Here is a 17,206-nt window from a genome sequence, read left to right on the forward strand (position 1 = left end):
ACGCACACGAGATAGAACAGCCCATCAGCAAACAAAGATCAACAAAATACTGCCCTTCACAACAACACCCCAACAAAGAAAAACTATCCGGATGGACCGGCAACAAACGAAACGCCGCCTCCACATCCGTCTTAGCCAGGAGGGCCCCGCGCCCATACCGCCGCACCCAAACCAAAGCCGCATCAAGAGAGGTATAAGATACAGCACACAACGCCGGATCTATACCATCATTCACCGACCCTCCCGCAGGATGCGACAGGTGGTGAATGAGCCGAAACTTGTTCGGCTCCTTTTTGGGCACCAGACCCAATGGAGAAATTCTCAAGTCCTGTAACGGCGGGGACTCAAACGGCCCGGCCATTCTCCCCAATGCCACCTCCTTCAACAACTTCTCCCTCACCAAGCCCGGCTGAGCCACCGCCGACACCAGATTCAGCACCACACCCCCAAACGGTCCCACTACCACACTAGGGATACGAAACCCATCAGAAAAACCCGCTCGCAGCAGCTGAGCCGCCGCCCTATTTGGATAGAGGTCTAAAAAGGCCCCATCCTTCCCACTCTCACCGGTGTCGCCCCCCTTCTGGTCAGCACCCCCTCCCCTACCCTTACCTTTCCGGAAACACCGGGACAACCCATGGGCGCCCCCACAACCAGAGCACTCATGCTTGAATCTGCATTCCCCCCCCAAACTTGCAACTGCCGTCGTTGAACTGCCAACATACCCCTTTCCCGGAAGATGTCGGCCGCCCTGTACCAGAGTCTCCGGCCCCCTCCCGAAAGGACTGCAGTTCCACTCCCGCTCCCCGCGGCGCCTCCATCAGCCGCATCCACAAGCCGATGTCTTTATGATCCCAGCGTAAGTATGGACGCACCGCCATCCGCTGTCGGAACTGTTCATCATAACGGAGCCACGCCGTGCCCCCGTATGTCCTATTCGCCTCTCCTATGGAATCCAGTCTGGAACAATGTTCCGGATTCTTCTCCCCCACCACACTCGCCAAAATTGCAAAGGCTTGCAGCCAGTTAGAAAACGTCCGCGGTATCAGCCGATACCGCCGGCGTTCCTCTTCTTCCTCCTTCTTCTTCCCCTCATCCGGCTTCACCCGGTCCAAATTGAATTTTTCCAGCGGAAGAAGCGAAAAGATCTCCACATACTCCCTCCGCCAGATCTTTTCGCGCACCTCCGCTTTGAAATGCACCCCCAACGGGCGCTCAAAACAAACATAAACCTCCCCACGTGCGGAATCCGCCAAGCGGACATCCGCCACAGGCTCCGAACCACTGCCCGCTGCCGGCCCCACCTCAGCCGCCCGGGACCCCACCCCCGCAGACCCTGCCAAACTACCCGCAACCTGCTGCACACCCTGCGCGCCCGCCGTCAGCCCCCCCCCAGAAGGCCCCGAGCCACTCCCCAACTCCGGCACCACCGCCGGCAGCACCGCCCCTGCACTAGCCACCACAGGCCCCCCACCAGACACCCCCCACACCGCCGCAGGGGACCCACTCCCCCTAGCCCACTACTGCGCAAAATAGCCTGCATTCCCGCAAGAAAAGTATGCAACCCCGCCAACCCGCCTCCCACTTCCCCACCCACCGGAACCCCAGAAAAATTGTCACACTCACCGGACCCACCGGACGCCACCGACCCAGCAGCCGTCGCACCCGCAGAAGGACGATTCTGGACATCCCTCGCTTGACTCATCGCCGGAACAGCAGGGACCAGGCGGAGCCCGCCCGCAGCAGCAGATCCAGCAGAAGAAGCAGCCAGCAATCCGGAAGGAGGAGCTGCAGCCGTTACCACTGTAGAGGCCCCAGCAGAAACAGACAGTCCCGCAGCAGAGCTCCCTGCCCCACCAGCAGCAGCCGCAGTCACATCTCCGGCTCCCGCATCCACCATACTCGCCGCAGCAGGAAGGGGCAGAGCACCCCCGACATCCAGCGCCACTGCATCGGACTCGCTGATGTCACTGGGGACGGGGCTAGCATCTCCCCCCCTGTACACAGCATCTTCCACACGACTGCCATCTTGATACCGCCGGCCCCCGGATCCCCGGGAGGCCCCGGCGTCATTCAGCCCCCTGGCCTGCCGCTCAGACAGGCCGGACGAGCGCCGCCTCCCAGCCGACTGCCGTGGAGCGGGAGCAGCCGACACACGAGCAGCAGGGATCCGCAGAGCCCGTCCCTCCCGGGAGCCCTCACTACTGGGGAGGGCCGCCGACATCAACTCTCCACGTGGAGCGGGGACCGCTGCAGCAGCATGCCGATCCCCACCATCCTCGGACCCACACTGCCCGCGGGAAGACCCCCCAGACCTACCCCCACCCCAAGCGCCAGAGCGCCGGGTAGAGGCAGCCACAGAGAGCGCAGAGGGACTCACCCGGCGGCGGCTGGGACCAGGAGCAGCATCCGGACTCAGGCGAGAAGGAGGCCGGGAGCGCCGCCCGCTGTGACGGGGACTCGGATCGGACCCAGCAGCAGCAGGACCGGCCAAACCAGGGACCTGGGACTCCAACCATCCTGGACCCCGTCGGAGCGCCTCGTCCCGCAGTCTCCCCAGCAAGGCCTCAAGATCCGCCATCAGGTAATGGAGCTTCTTCTGCCAACTTCTCTGGCCTCGTGCCGACTGACCCCTGACCCAACCCCTTCCCTCTTAAATCCCCTCCTAACTCCTTCCCTTACGTAAAGTCCCTAAACATATGTCCAGCCCAGTCTCCCCCTGTCATGTGCCCCACCGCTCGGATACTCTCCACTACAGGGCGTCCTACATCACTAGGACCAGCTCACCCTAACTTCCTGCCAAGGGGAGGTGAGTACAAAACAAAAAGGCCACAGTGGTATTCAACCTGCGGACCTCCAGAGGTTTCAAAACTACAACTCCCAGCATGCCTGGACAGCCGATAGCTGTCTGGGCATGCTGGGAGTTGTGGTTCTGCAACATCTGGATGTCCGCAGGTTGAAGACCACTGATGAAGGGATTGACAGGCGGTGATGATGAAAGGGAGGGGGATGATGATTAAGGGGGGGATGATGATTAAGGGGGGGGATGATGATGAAGGCCGCAGTGGTCTTCAACCTGCGGACCTCCAGAGGTTTCAAAACTACAACTCCCAGCATGCCCAGACAGCCAATGGCTGTCCGGGCATGCTGGGGGTTGTAGTTTTGCAACATCTAGAGGTCCGCAGGTTGAAAACCACTGATGAAGGGATTGACAGGCAATGATGATGAAGGGGGGGGGGATGATGACGGGGGTCTCGATGATTACTTGGGAGGATGATGTATTTCCCACCCTAGGCTTATAGTCAAGTCAATAACTTTTTTTTTTTTTTTTTTTTTTTTTTTGGGGGGGGCGGGGGGGTGGGGGGGTAAAATAAGGGGCCTCGGCTTATATTCTGGTTGGCTTATACTCGAGTATATATGGTAGTTAGAAAACCAAAATCAAATTCATCATTATAACCACCCTCTGCATTACCCTGTTTATTATTTTTCAAGCAAGCACTTTGTTCTAATTCGTCCACTCTCTGGCGTGCTCCTTGTATAAGGGGATACACTTTTTGTTTAAAACGATTCTCCAGGTTATCTAGTTGTTGCTGGCATTTTTGTGTGGAAGAACAATTCCTCCGGATTCTTTTCATTTGACCGAATGGAATGTTCTTCTTCCATTGTTTCAGATGGCAACTGTTAAAGTCGAAGTAGTTCCTTAAAATAGGTGGCAGTATGCAAACAGCCATCCTGAATATAGATATTTAAATCCAGGAACTCAAATTTTTTGGGGGACTGATGCAGCGCTGCCTTTGGCAATCTCTGGCTCTGCCATAGCGCTTTTTTTGAAGGGGCGTGTCGGCTGCCACTTCGTCTGGTGGTCAACACGCGCTATCTGGCCAGCGAGCCAGGGCCCCCGTACAGGAGATCGCGGGGGCCCCCAGCGGTCGGACCCCTCGCAATCTGAAACTTATCCCCTATACTTGGGATAGGGGATGTTTTTCAGCACTGGACTACTCCTTTAATTGCCTCCAAAATGAAGTTCCTCTGATGTATTTTTTTCCGGTCTTTATGTACCTTAGGTAGAAAATAAAAATAAGGTACATTAAGGTTGGGGTTAAATATATATCATGTTTTTCCCTCTTAACTCCTTGGGGACGGAGCCCATTATAACCCTAAGGACGGGAGCATTTTTTGCAATTCTGATCACTGTCACTTTAAGCATTAATAACTCTGGGATGTTTTTACTTTTCATTCTGATTCCGACATTATTTTTTCGTGACATATTCTACTTTATGTTAGTGGTAAAAAAAATTTCGATACTTACATCATTTCTTGGTGAAAAATTCCAAAATTCGATGAAAAAATTGAAAATTTAGCATTTTTCTAACTTTGAAGCTCTCTGCTTGTAAGGAAATCAGACATCCCAAATAAATTATATATTGATTTACAAATACAATATGTCTACTATATATTTGCATCATAAAGTTGACATGTTTTTACTTTTGGAAAACATCAGGGGGATTAAAAGATCAGAAGCAATTTTCCAATTTTTCACAAAATTTTCAAAATCGGAATTTTTCAGGGGCCAGTTCAGTTTTGAAGTGGATTTGAAGGGCCTTCATATTAGAAATACCCCATCAATTACCCCATTATAAAAACTGCACCCCTCAAAGTATTCAAACTGACATTCAGTAAGTTTGTTAACCCTTTAGGTGTTTCTCAGGAATAGCAGCAAAGTGAAGGAGGAAATTCAAAATATTCATTTTTTACACTCGCATGTTCTTGTAGACCCAGTTTTTGAAATTTTACAAGGGGTAATAGGAGAAAAAGCCCCCCAAAATTTGTAACCCAATTTCTCTCGAGTATGGAAATACCTAAAATGTGTATGTCAAGTGTTCGGCGGGCGCAGTAGAGGGCTCAGAAGGGAAGGAGCGACAATGGGATTTTGGGGAATGAATTTTGCTGAAATGGTTTTTGGGGGCATGTCACATTTAGGAAGCCCCTATGGTGCCAGAGCAGCAAAAAAAAAAACAACACATGGCATACTATTTTGGAAACTACACCCCTCAAGGCACGTAACAAGGGGTCCATTGAGCCTTAAGACCCCATAGGTGTTTGACGACTTTTCGTTAAATTCGGATGTGTAAATGAAAAAAAAAATGGTTTTTGGGGGCATATCACATTTAGGAAGCCCCTATGGTGCCAGAACAGCAAAAAAACAAACACATGGCATACAATTTTGGAAACTACACCCCTCAAGGCATGTAACAAGGGTTCTGGTGAGCCTTAACACCCCACAGGTGTTTGACGACTTTTCATTAAATTTGGATGTGTAAATGAAAAAAAAAATGTTTTCACTAAAGTGCAGTTTTTTTCAAAAATTTACCATTTGTACAAAGGGTAATGGGAGAAAAATCCCCCCAAAATTTGTAACGCAATTTCTCTCGAGTACGGAGATACCCCATATGTGGCCCTAAACTGTTGCCTTGAAATACGACAGGGCTCTGAAGTGAGAGAGCGCTATGCACATTTGAGGCCTGAATAAGGAATTTGCAATAGTGGTGGACCCGGTTACAAGGATGGGGCTTGTCTCCACCAAAACCCTACAGCAGTGTTTCCCAAACAGGGGGCCTCCAGCTGTTGCAAGACTTCCAGCCTGTCAGGACAGTCTATGGCTACGGCAACACTGGGAGTTGTGGTTTTGCAAAAGCTGGAAGCGCTGTTTAGGAAACACTGCCGTATGAGACGTTTTTCATTTTTATTGGGGGGAGGCGACGTGTAAGGGGGTGTATGTGTAGTGTTTTACTTTTTATTATTTGTTAGTGTAGTGTTTTTAGGGTACATTCACACAGGCAGGGGTTCACAGTAAGTTTCCTTGAAGGAAACCCACTGTAAACCCGCCCGTGTGAGTGTACCCTGTACATTCACATGGGGGGGGGGGGGCGCCCCAAACCTTCAGCTGTGTTAAAATGACAACTCCCAGAATGCACTGACAGACCGTACATGCTGGGAGTTGTAGTTTTACAACAGCTGTAGGCACACTGGTGGGGAACCACTGAGTTGGAAAACAGACTCTAGCCCAGTGATTCCAACCCATGTGCCTCCAGCTGTTGCAAGACTACAACTCCCAGCATGTACGGTCTGTCAGTGCACTCTGGGAGTTGTAGTTTTTCAACAGATGGAGGCACACGGGTTGGAATCACTGAGTTGGGAAACAGACTCTAGCTCAGTGTTTCCCATCCAGTGTGCTTACAGCTGTTGCAAAACTACAATTCCCAGCACGGCCAGACAGTCAGGGATGCTGGGCGTGTAGTTCTGCAATATCTGGCCCTTAAGATGTTGCAGAACTACAACTCCCAGCATGCCTGGACAGTCTGGGCATGCTAGGAGTTGCAGTTATGCAACAACTGGGGAAGAACAGTTTGGAGACCGCTAAGTAGTGGCCTCCAAACTGTAGCCCTCCAGATGTTGCAAAACTACAACTCCAAGCATGACCAGACAGTCAGTGCATGCTGAAAGTTGTAGTTTTGCAACATTTGGAGGACCATAGTTTAGAAACCACTACACAATGGTCTCCAAACTGTGACCCTTCAGATGTTGCAAAACTACAACTCCCAGCATGCCCAGAGAGCCTTTGGCTGTCTGGGCATGCTGGGAGTTGTAGTTTGCAGCTTTTAGAAGGCCACAGTGAAGATCATTTATCGCAATCTTCATTGCAGCCTTCTCAGCCGCACTTTCCGGCCGCCGCTCCTCCTGCTTGCGCCGCTGCTCCGTGGATGCCGCCGATGCCGCCTCCGAAGGTCCGTGTAAGCCGGGCCATGCTCCCCCTCTCCGCCCGTGCTCTCCCGCTCTGTACCGACTTCCGATCGGAGGCTAGAGGGGGGAAATGAACTCTAACCCCCCCCGCCCCCCTCCTGCCATTGGTGGTCAGCCTGACCAACCAATGGCAGGGGATTGGAGGGGGTGGCAACACTGCCACCTCGCTCCTATCCTTTAGGCTGGTCGGAGCTGGCTCTGACAACTCCGATCACTCTTATTTTCCGGGAAATCGGGTCACCAGTGACCCAATTTGCCCAGATCGCGGCAAATCGCAGGTCTGAATTGACCTGCAATTTGCTGCGATCGCCGATATGGGGGGGTCTCAGGACCCCCCTATGCATTGCCACGGGATGCCTGATGATAGATATCAACAGTCATCCCGGTCCGATCACCGCCCGGCGAGCGGCAGTGATCGGAGATGCCGAGGGCGTATGGATACGCCCTTCATCCCCAAGGAGTTAAAGGGGTACTACGCACCTAGACATCTTATCCCCTCTCCAGAGGACCCCCGTGATCTTGGTTGCGGCACCCTGCTGTCAGCAAACTTGCTCTGTGCGTAATGACGGGTGATACAGGGGCCAGAACATCGGCATAGCCATTGACTGTCCTGGCATGTTGGGAGTTTTGCAACAGCTGGAGACACCCAATTTGGGAAGCACTGCCGTAGGGTAATTTGGTGGTGGATGCAAATCCCTAATTTAGGCCTCAAATGCGCATGGTGCTCTTTCACTTTGGAGCCCTCTCATATTTCAAGTTTTGGGTTGCAAATTTTTTTTCTCTTCTTTTACCCCTTAAGAAAAGGTAAATTTGGGGTCTACACCAGCATGTTAGTGTAAACAAATATAATTTTTTACACTAACATGCTGGTGTTGCCCCATACTTTTTAATTTTCACAAGAGGTAAAAGGAGAAAAAATTGTATATTTTGACGCAAAGTGCTCTGCAGGCGCATAACATGGCTCAGAAGGGAGAGTGTACCATATACATTTGAGGCCTAAATTGGTGATTTGCGCAGGGGTGGCTGATAGTTACAGCAGTTCTGGCATAAACATTAAAAAAACACCCATTTTGAAAACTACACCCCTCACGTAAAGTAACAAGGGGTATAGTGAGCCTTAACATCCCACAGGTGTTTGACATATTTTTGGTAAAGTTGGAGGTGAAAATAAAAAAATGCTAATTTTTTTCACTAAAATACTGGTGTTACCCCAATTTTATCATTTTCACAATGGGTAATAGGAGAAAAAGCCCCACAAAAATTGAAACCCCATTTCTTCTGAGTCAGAAAATACCCCACATGTGGATGTAAAGTGCTCTGCGGGTGAACTACAGGGCTCAGAAGAGAAGGAGCGCCATTGGGCTTTTGGAGAGAGAATCTGGCTGAAATTGAAGGCCATGTTTGTTTTAGCCTCCATGGTGCCAGAACAGTGACCCCCCCCCTACATGTGACCCCATTTTGGAAACTACACCCATAATAAGAAGTGCAGTGAGCATTTACACCTCACATGTGTTTGATAGATTTTTTGAGCAGTGGTCTGTGAAAAAATGAAAAATGAAAATTTTTCATTTGTACAGCCCACTGTTCCAAAGATCTGTCAAATGCCAGTGGGGTATAACCCCTTAAGGAACCAGCCCATTTTCACCTTAAGGACCCAGCCATTTTTTGCACATCTGACCACTTTAACTTTAAGGCTAGGCTCACACTACGGAATCTCTGGGCAGAATTTCTGCTGGAGATTTAGCCGGCGGCACTAAGATCGCACAGACTGCATTGCCGTCCCCATAGATGGCAATGCATTTCTGGGTGGATCTTTTGGGAGATCTGCTCAGAAATGCATTGGCATCTATGGGGACGACAATGCAGTCTGCGCGGTCCTAGTGCCGCCATCTTGATCTCCAGCAGAAATTCTGCCCAGAAATTCCACAGTGTGAACCCAGCCTAAGCATTAATAACTCTGGGATGCTTCTACTTTTCATTCTGAATCCGAGATAGTTTTTTTTGTGACATATTCTGCTTCATGTTAGTGGTAAATTTTTGTCGATACTTGCATCATTTCATGGTGAAAAATTCAAAAATTTGATGAAAAAAATTAAAATTTCGCATTTTTCTAACTTTGAAGCTCTCTGCTTGTAAGGAAAACAGGCATTCCAAATAAATCATATATTTATTCACAAATACAATATGTCTACTTTATATTTTCATTATAAACTTGACAGGTTTTTACTTTTAGAAGACATCAGAGGGCTTCACAGTTCTGCAGCAATTTTCCAATTTTTCACAAACTTTTCAAAATCGGAATTTTTCAGGGACCAGTTCAGTTTTGAAGTGTATTTGAAGGGCCTTCATATTAGACATTCCCCACAAATGACCCCATTATAAAAACTGCACCCCTCAAAGTATTCAAAATGACATTCAGTAAGTGTGTTAACTCTTTAGGTGTTTCACAGGAATAGCCGCAAAGTGAAGGAGGAAATTCAAAATCTCAATATTTTTACACTTGCATGTTCTTGTAGACCCAGTTTTTGAATTTTTACAAGGGGTAATAGGAGAAAGAGCCCCCCAGAATTTGTAGCCCAATTTCTCTCGAGTAAGGAAATACCTCATATGTGTATGTCAAGTGTTCAGCGGGCGCAGTAGAGGGCTCAGAAGGGAAGGAACAACAATGGGATTTTGGAGAGTGAATTTTGCTGAAATGGTTTTTGGGGGGCATGTCACATTTAGGAAGCCCCTTTGGTGCCAGAACAGCCGAAAAACCCCACGTGGCATACCTTTTTGGAAACTAAACCCCACACGGCACGTAACAAGGGGTCCAGTGAGCCTTAACACCCCACAGGTGCTTGACGAGTCGGATGTGTAAATGAAAAATAAAAATTTTTTCACTGAAGTGCAGTTTTTTCCCCCAAGTTTACCATTTTTGCAAAGGGTAATGGGAGAAAATGACCCCCAAAATATGTAACCCCATCTCTTCTGAGTATGGAAATACCCCATGTTAGGATGGAAAATTTTCTGCGGATGAACTACAATGCTCAGAAGAGAAGGAGTCACTTTTAGGAAAGTAATTTTGCTGAAATAGTTTTTGGGGGGCATGTCACATTTAGGAAGCCCCTATGGTGCCAGAAGAGCAAAAAAAAAAACATGTGGCACACTATTTTGGAAACTACACCCCTTAAGGATCGTAACAAGGGGTACAGTGAGCCTTAACACCCCACAGGTGTTTAACAACTTTTTGTTAAATTTGGATGTGTAAATGAAAAAAAAAATTCACTAAAATGCAGTTTTTTCCCCAAATTTTACATTTTTACAAGGGGTAATAGGAGAAAATTACCCCCAAAATTTGTAACCCCATTTCTTCTGAGTATGGAAATACCCCATGTGTTGACATCAAGTGCTCTGCTGGCGCACTACAATGCACAGAAGAAGAGGAGTAGAGATGAGCGAACTTTTCAAAAATTCGATTCGGCCGATTCGCCAAATTTTCCCGAAATGTTTGTTTCGATCCGAATTTATTCGCGGCTAATCGATATAAAAAATAAGGCTATTTCTAGCCTACATACAGCCTCTATAGGGGTATAGAACACTTTGCTGTGTCCTAAAACGCATATGGAGTGTGCTGGGGTAGTAAAATAATACTGTTATTCAGAATAGCATGCAGATTACCGGCATCGCTCTTAGAATCACTGCGGCACAGCAGCACAATGACAGAGCCTGGTGGTGGCATCAGTGTCAGGAGACTATATAGTGACTGAATGACATAGCGTGGACATGTTGGCAGCAAGAGGAGACCATTTAGTGGCTGAATGGACAGCGTGGAGTTGGCTGATGCACTAGTACACTACACACCAGGGCTTCACAATTCCCCCCCAAAAAACAACACAATATATGAAATTTTTGACAAAGATTTCTCATTGGTAGCACCCGCTATCCAAAAATTTGAAATTAACACACCCAGGCCCCACCTCTGCGGCATCAGTAACCCATATATTGCCTGAAGGACACAGCCTGGAGTTGGCTGATGCACCAGTACACACCAGGGCTTCACAATCCCCCCTCCAAAATCCACACAATGAGAAATTTTTGTCAAAGATTTCTCATTGGTAGCACCCGCTATCCAAAAATATGAAATTTCCAGAACCAGGCCCCACCCCTGCGGCATCAGTAACCCATATATTGCCTGCATGACACAGCCTGGAGTTGGCTGATGCAAGAGTACACACCAGGGCTTCACAATCCCCCCCCAAAAAAACAACACAATATATGACATTTTTGACAAAGATTTCTCATAGGTAGCACCCGCTATCCAAAATTTAGAAATTTCCAGACCAAAACCCCACCTCTGCGGCATCAGGAACCCATATATTGCCTGAAGGACACAGCCTGGAGTTGGCTGATGCACCAGTACACACCCGGGCTTCACAATCCCCTCCAAAAAACAACAACATTTTAGAAAAAATTTTAAGAAATAACTTTGTGTAAGAACAAGCGCATATCCAACAGTTCACAAGACTCTATAATGCAGGATGGTGGACCACCCAAAGACATTCTCCTCAAAAATAATAAACCACACAATGTTTGAAATTTTTTTACAAAAACTAATTCAATATGTTTGTAAGCGCATCTGTCTCCAATAGGTCAGATCACCAAAGGACTTTTTTCGCCCAAAATGATGAAGCAGAGTTAAAGGGGTACTCCGCCCCTGGCATCTTATCCCTTATCCAAAGGATAAGGGATAAGATGTTAGATTGCCGCGTTCGCGCTGCAGGGGAACCCGGGGATTGCTGCTGCAGCACCCCGCCATCATTACTGCACAGAGTGAGTTCGCTCTGTGCGTAATGACGGGCGATACAGGGGCCGGAGGAGCGTGACGTCATGGCTCCGCCCCGCATGACATCACGGCCCATCCCCTTAATGCAAGTCTATGGCAGGGGGCGTGACGACCGCCACGACCCCCTCCCATAGACTTGTATTGACGGGGATAGGTCATGATGTCACAAGGGGCGGAGCCGTGACATAACGATGCTCCGGCCCCTGTATTGCCCGTCATTACGTGCAGAGTGAACTCGCTCTGCGCAGTAATGATAGCAGGGTGCTGCAGCAACGATCCCCGGGGTCCCTAGCAGCGGGACCCCGGCGATCTGACATCTTATCCCCTAATTTCCACTACTGCCACACCACGCTGACTGCCAACCATGCTACCGCCTTGCTGACTCAAGGGCAACCTGCAACTCTCTTCTCCCGATGATGAACCCCCTTCTCCTGAGATCGAGCAATAACAGGTGTGTTGTGCCCGCAGATGTCCGGGGCCGCAGGCGCCCTCCACTGAACGGAGTAGGGTATGTCCATCTTTTTTTGTAGCACTCGCAATCCAAAAATTTTTAATTCCCAGACCCAGGCCCCACCTCTGGGGCATCAGGAACCCATTTATTGCCTGATTGGCTGATGCATTGGCTGATGCACCAGTACACACAGGGCTTCAAAATCCGCCCCAAAATCAACAAAATTGTATAATTTCTTTTTTAAATTTACAACTTTGTGTAAGCACAAGCGCATATCCAACATTTCAGAAGACTCTATAAGGCAGGACGGTGGACCACCCAAAGACTTTCTTCTCAAAAATAATGAACCACACAATTGTTGATTTTTTAAAAAAAATTTAAATTCCTAGACCCAGGCCCCAACCTCAGCTACATCAGTAACCCATAGATTGCCTGAAAGACACAGCCTGGTGTTCGCTGATGCACGAGTACACACCCGGGCTTCACAATCCACCCCAAAAAAACGCAATTTTTTTTAAAATTGTCTGACAAAATACCTTTTTGTTAAAACAAGCGCATATACAGCAGTTCAGAAGACTCTATAATGCAGGATGGTGGACCACCCAAAGACATTCTTCTATAATATAATAAACCACACAATATGTTCAATTTTTTTTTAAATAATTGAAATTCGAAGACCAAGGCCCCACCTCTGCTGCATCAGTAACCCATATATTGCCTAACGGACACAGACTGGAGTTGACTGATGCACGAGTACACCCAAAAAAACGCAAAATTTTATCGAAATTGTCTGACAAAATACCTTTTTTTTTTTTTAAAATCAAGCACATATACATCAGTTCAGAAGACTCTATAATGCAGAATGGTGGACCACCCAAAGACATTCTTCTATAATATAATAAACCACACAATATGTTAATTTTTTTTTTTAAATAGTTGAAATTCCAAGACCAAGGCCCCACCTCTGCTGCATCAGTAACCCATATATTGCCTAACGGACACAGACTGGAGTTGACTGATGCACGAGTACACCCGTTCAGAAGACTCTATAATGAAGGATGGTGGACCACCCAAAGACATTCTTCTCAAAAGTAATAAACCACATAATGTTTGAAATTTGGTTCAAAAAATTATTACATGTGTGTAAGCGCATCTGTCTCCAAAAAATCAGATGACAAAAGGATTCTAATCGCCAAAAAGGATTAAGCAGAGTTAATCCCTCTCCCTCTATTTATTTATTTATTTCATAAAAAAATCACACGCAACAAGCGTTCCGTTGTGTATTGGTTAGCATTCTGCAAAATTCAATTTTATTACTAATAAAATTACCAGTAAATTTAACAATAACACTACCCAAGAGTGTTTAATTACCCCATACATTGCACCAGGAGCAGTCAGGAGTAGGTCTCAGCAGTACCCAAGAGGTTTTAATAACCCCTTACCTTGCCCGATCAATTGCGAGATGGAGCAATAACAGGTGTGTTATGGCCTCAGATGTCCTGGGCCGCACTAGCGCTCCACTGAACGGATTAGCGTGTCTCTATCTTTCAAGGACAGGTGCGTGTTGCATGCTGAAACCAGTTCGTGATAGGGATCTGTGATTGCAATTATTTAATCTTAAAACGAGGAATTACCAGTAAGTGAGGGTCATATGCTGGCGTTGATTAAGTCCCTGCACTTTGTACACACTGCCCGTCACTATAAGCGATTGTAGTGAGTTGGTTAGTGAGGTCCTCGGATCTAGTGTTGCTCGCGAATATTCTTTTTTTTTTTTTTTTTTTTAATTCACAGTACACATCACAGTGATCATCCCTCTCTGCTTCCAGCTTGTGTGGTGTAAAGAAGGCTCTAATACTACTGTGTGAGACTGGTGTACGAATTTTCGCCTATGCTAATGTTCTCATATCCTAATTTTCACATATGCTAATTTTCGCATACGCGAATTTTTGAATATGCAAATTTAGCGAATATATGATGAGGGTTTCATAAACCCTTACATTTGAAGATCAATGTTGACATTTGCATTAAGCATGTATTTAGCTACTGCTAAACTTCAAAAAATTATAGGCCCAAGGCCAGAAGCATCAGTTTTCCTCATATTAGAGGCATAGTTGTCCCCCAGATTAGGCAGCATAGATGTCCCCCAGATTAGGAGCATACTTGTCCCCCGGAGTAGGCAGCATAGATGTTACCCAGATTAGGCAGCATAGATGTCCCCCAGATTAGGAGCATACTTGTTCCTGAGATTAGCCAGCATAGATGTCACCCAGATTAAGCAGCATAGATGTCCCCCAGATTAGGAGCATACTTGTCCCCCAGAGTAGGCAGCATAGATGTCACCCAGATTAGGCAGCATAGATGTCCCCCAGATTAGGAGCTTAGTTGTCCCCCAGATTAGGAGCATAGTTGTCCCCCAGATTAGGCAGCATAGATGTCACCCAGATTAGGCAGCATAGATGTCCCCCAGATTAGGAGCATACTTGTCCCCCAGATTAGGCAGCATAGATGTCACCCAGATTAGGCAGCATAGATGTCCCCCAGATTAGGAGCTTAGTTGTCCCCCAGATTAGGCAGCATAGATGTCACCCAGATTAGGCAGCATAGCTGTCCCCCAGATTAGGAGCATACTTGTCCCCCAGATTAGGCAGCATAGATGTCACCCAGATTAGGCAGCATAGTTGTCCCCCAGATTAGGAGCATAGTTGTCCCCCAGATTAGGCAGCATAGATGTCACCCAGATTAGGCAGCATAGTTGTCCCACAAATTAGGAGCATAGTTTTCCCCCAGATTAGGCAGCATAGTTGTCCCCCAATCAGCGCGGGCCGGTCAGAGCCAATCAAAGGGCCGTATGTGGCAAGCGGGCCGTACAATGCCCAGGTCTGCCCCAGAGGGTTTCATAACCAACCACAATAGAGAAAATTTTGTTGTAGGAGCATGGTCAATCTACTCAGACCCATCTGTCATTGGAGGCTGGAAATCCTGGCTGATCCATCCCTGATTCATCTTGACAAACGTCAGTCTCTCCACATTTTTAGTGGACAGACGAGTTCGCCTTGGGGTGACTATGGCCCCGGCCACACTAAACACCTGCTCTGATGGCACACTACTGGCCGGGCAGGACAGCTTTTCCAGGGCAAATTCCGCTAGTTGCTGCCATAAATTGAGTTTGGCTGCCCAGTAGTCCAGCAGATCTTCAACGGTTGTTGGCAGGGTCATGTCGAGGTAAGCCACCACCTGTTGGTTCAGGTCCTGCTCCATGTCCACCTGCTGCTGATGAGTAGCTTCACTATGCGGCTGAAGGAAGCTACTCATCAGCGACTGTAGACTCAGGCTGCTGCTGATTGAGCCGGTACTGCTCCTGCCACCCCTTTCCTCCCCAGCAACCGTGCCAGTGGAAGGTGAGCGCAGAGGGCCCCCCGAGTCAGACCTGCGAGTGGATGGACCATATGGCAGATAGGCATCGGCCAACCGACTACGTAGAAGCTCCTTGAAGTAGGTCAGTTTGTCCTCCCTCTCAGTGGGTGTAAAAAAGGCCCCCATTCTGGGCCGGTAGTGAGGGTCTAATAAGGTGGAGATCCAGAAGTCATCGCGCTGACGAATTGTGAAAATTTGGGGGTCACTAGGCAAGCAACTCAGCATGTATCGTGCCATTTGTGACAGTGACTCGTTGGGACTACCTGCCTCCATCTCCACTGCATACTGCCACGGTGTGTCTGGGTCCTCTGTCTCGCCTCCCTCGTAATAACCCTCCAGCTCCTCTGGCTGCTCCTCCTCTCCTGTCCAATTACCAGAAACACTGGCCATCTCATCCACCGTAAACTGTGCTCCGCTCTGCCGCACATCATCCTCCTCCAGTTCATCCCCCACAGGACTCATGTAGCCTTCTGATGTAGGCGCAACGTCTCCATTGCCGTTACCAGCCATGTTTTCAATCATTTTTTTGAGTAAATGTAGGAGTGTAATTACGTCATTCATGGCGTAATTCGAGCGACTAACAAAAATGTGGCTTCCTCAAAGGACCTCAGCAAACGGCAGGTGTCACATATGAGCTGCTACTCGTTCACATTGAAGTTATACAGGGGAGTACTCCTATCTGCTTGTATCATCAAAAAATCTGTGATGGCTTTTCTTTGTTCGTATAGTCTGTCCAACATATGGAGGGTGGAATTCCAAAGTGTGGCAATGTCACAAATGAGACTATGTTGTGGGATACCGTTCTGACGCTGCAGCTCAAGCGAAGTGTGCTTGGCGGTGTACGAGTGGCTGAAGTGCATGCACAGTTTCATTGCCATTGTCAGGACGTCTTGCAAATGGGGTGAAGACTTGATGAACTTCTTGACAACCAGATTCAACACGTGTGCCATGCAGGGCGAATGGTTCACACTTCCTCGTCGCAGCGCGGCCACAATGTTCTTCCCATTGTCGGTCACCATGGTTCCCATTTCCATTCGTGGAGTAAGCCATACTCGGATTTCTTCCCTAATGAACTTTAGCAGTTCCTCCCCTGTGTGCCAAGGCAAACCATGTGAAGGACGGCTTGACACCTCTGTGCCCTACACACGTGGTATGATGAAGGGCCACCAAGATTTGGACGTGCAGTGGAGGCCGAGGACACGGGGAGGAGGAGGTGCACACTGTAAAAGGACCAACTGCCTGGGAGCCAGAGCGTGGAGGAGGAAGCAGTGTGACCTGTCCAAGTTCCTGTTGTGGCTGTGCAGGAACAACATTTACCCAGTGGGCCATCCACTTTTGAACACACCCACAGGCTCAAGGACTGGCCCACCTTCTCTTCTACAAACTTATGCAGGGCTGGTACTGCCTTCTTCACAAAGAAATGACGGCTTGGGACTCTCCATTGCGGCTCGGCACAAGCCATCAATTCCCTGAAAGCTGCAGAGTCCACCAGTTGGAAAGGGAGGGACTGCAACACCAGCAACTTAGACAGGAGCACATTCAACTTCTGTGCCGTTGGATGAGTGGGCGCATACTGCTTTCTCTTGGACATGGCTTCGCCGATCGATTGTTGGCGGAATGGCTGACTACGAGCGGAAGAAGCAGGAGCGCAAGAAGGAGGGTTTGACACAATGCTCCCTTCGGCTGAGGTGGTGGAGCCTTGGCTGGATGACGGA

Source organism: Hyla sarda, chromosome 1 (genome assembly GCF_029499605.1).
Source record: "Hyla sarda isolate aHylSar1 chromosome 1, aHylSar1.hap1, whole genome shotgun sequence".
NCBI classification, from domain to species: domain Eukaryota; kingdom Metazoa; phylum Chordata; class Amphibia; order Anura; family Hylidae; genus Hyla; species Hyla sarda.